The 2598-nt window shown below is 38.8% G+C and overlaps 1 non-coding gene across 1 annotated transcript; it reads left to right on the top strand.

Annotated features, from left to right (window-relative positions):
- The first annotated feature begins 1609 nt into the window (after positions 1 to 1609).
- On the top strand, positions 1610 to 1716 carry LOC137228500 (U6 spliceosomal RNA). The gene has a single exon (XR_010945289.1). It is a non-coding gene; the product is annotated as a U6 spliceosomal RNA (small nuclear RNA).
- Positions 1717 to 2598: the final 882 nt, after the last annotated feature.

Raw genomic sequence — 2598 nt, 5'->3', positions numbered from 1 at the left:
ACACACCACAACTAGAGAGAAGCCCACACACGATAATGAAAAGCCCGCGTGCTGCAATGAAAGATCCCGCATGCCTCAACCAAGACCCTAAACAGCCAAAAATAAATAAATAAATAATGTTTAAAAGAAAAGAAAAGTACTTGGATTCACCATTTTTCAGAATTCCAGTCTAGATCAGGAGAATGATTGAAAACACAGGGTATTTCCCCACAAGAGTAGGATATGCCCTTGATCATATGTGGTGTTCTCTAACATAGGGTATCCTTTTTAATCTCAGAAGAAAGACTTGGGGCTTCCATGGTGGTGCAGTGGTTGAGAATCTGCCTGCCAGTACAGGGGACACAGGTTCAAGCCCTGGTCTGGGAAGATCCCACATGCCACAGAGCAAATAGGCCCGTGAGCCACAACTACTCAGCCTACACGCCTGGAGCCTGTGCTCCGCAACAAGAGAGGCCACGATAGTGAGAGGCCCGCGCACTGCAATGAAGAGTGGCCGCCGCTTGCTGCAACTAGAAGAAGCCCTCGCACAGAAACGAAGACCCCGCACAGCCAAAAAATAAATTAATTAATTAATTTAAAAAAAAAAAAAGAAAGACTTGACCTCTAGTTTTCCAGCAAAACTTTACCCACTCTGGCTGAACTTTTTGACAGACTGAGCCACCAGGGTACTGAAAAGCAGTAAGAACATGATACCTCTCAAATTTGGCTCAGAGTGGAAGCCAAAAATGTCTCAATAAGATGGGAAAAACGTTAAGAGGAATTTACCTAGACCTCCCCATCGCAGTCAAAGTTGCTCACACTTAGCGTGAGCAAGGGAACAAAGTGGGCATGTCATGGTGACTGTGGAAACCTATCACTCAAAGACCAATAAAGGAAGTGTGGCTACAGAGTACAGAAAAATAATTCAGGTGACAGAAAACATAACCCAAGAACAGAAGAAGATTCCCTGCAAGGGCTTCAGGCTATGGAATGACTTGATAATAACATGAATTCTATTTTTTACAAAGATATTAAAGACAAAATGTCAAAAGAACAGAATGAGATTAAAAGAGGCATTGCAGAACTATGGCAACAGAGCACCCAAACAGTATCATTACAGAACTAATCATTAGAACAGCCCAAACAGAATAGACATGGCTGAAAATTTAAAGTCTTGAAATGAAAGTCCTTCCAGAGAGAATGCAAAGGGAAGGAAAGGGAAAGATAAAATGAGTACAGATAAAGTAATAGATATCAAGGGCAGGCAGAAATGATACAACATATGGATGAAAAGTATTCCTGAAATAAAGAACCCAAAAATTGCAGACAAAAATTATTCCAAGATATTTTTAAAGCTAAATTTCCTTAAATGAAGGAAGAAAATCCAGGCTGCCTTCTGACAGCTGCCTCCAGAGCAATATGCAGTGCCAGAAAATAAAGGGATAATTCCATTTTCAACAGTGAAACCACCAACCACACCAAAAAAAGGAAAAAACATGGCACAAAATAGACCACAAAAGGACACTTATTTACAGTATGAGAGGTGAAACAAGAAGAAAGCGAGTTGCCTTGCTCAACCTCAGCTGGGAACGTGCACAGCAAGTGACTCAAATTTTTCACGGCTCAGTGCTTGCTTCAGCAGCAAATATACTAAAATTGGAATGATACAGAATTGGAAGATTAGCATGACCCCTGCACAATGATGATATGCAAATTCTTGAACCATTCCGTATTTTTGATCGGAAGAATCAACATTGTGAAAATGACTATACTACCCAAAGCAATCTACAGATTCAGTGCAATCCCTATCAAACTATCATTGACATTTTTCACACAACTAGAACAAAAATTTTACAACTTTTATGGAAACACAAAATACCCCAAATAGCCAAAATAATCTTGAGAAAGAAAAACGGAACTGGAGGAATCAGGCTCCCTGACTTCAGATTATACTACAAAGCTACAGTAATCAAGACAGTATGGTACTGGCACAAAAACAGAAATATAGATGAGTGGAACAGGATAGAAAGCCCAGAGATAAACCCACGCACATATGGCCATCTTATTTTTGATAAAGGAGGCAAGAATATACAATGGAGAAAAGACAGCCTCTTCAATAAGTGGTGCTGGGAAAACTGGACAGCTACATGTAAAAGGATGAAATTAGAACATTCCCTAACACCATACACAAAAATAAACTCAAAATGGATTAAAGACCTAAATGTAAGGCCAGACATTATAAAACTCTTAGAGGAAAATATAGGTAGAACAATCTATGAGATAAATCACAGCAAGATTCTTTTTGACCCACCTTCTAGAGAAATGGAAATAAAAACAAAAATAAACAAATGGGACCTAATTAAACTTAAAAGCTTTTGCACAGCAAAGGAAACCATAAACAAGATGAAAAGACAACCCTCAGAATGGGAGAAAATATTTTCAAATGAAGCAACTGACAAAGGATTGATCTCCAAAATTTACAAGCAGCTCATGCAACTCAATATCAAAAAAGCAAACAACCCAATCCAAAACTGGGTAAAAGATAGTAAAGGTGATCCAAAATCTTGGAAGTACAATAGAGAAAATGCAAGAAACATTTAACAAGGGCCTAGAAGGACT

The sequence above is a fragment of the Pseudorca crassidens genome, chromosome 7, assembly GCF_039906515.1.
Source record: "Pseudorca crassidens isolate mPseCra1 chromosome 7, mPseCra1.hap1, whole genome shotgun sequence".
Taxonomy (NCBI): Eukaryota; Metazoa; Chordata; class Mammalia; order Artiodactyla; family Delphinidae; genus Pseudorca; species Pseudorca crassidens.
The sequence above is the reverse complement of the archived record's forward strand: the minus strand, read 5'-3'. Positions and strand labels throughout refer to the sequence as shown.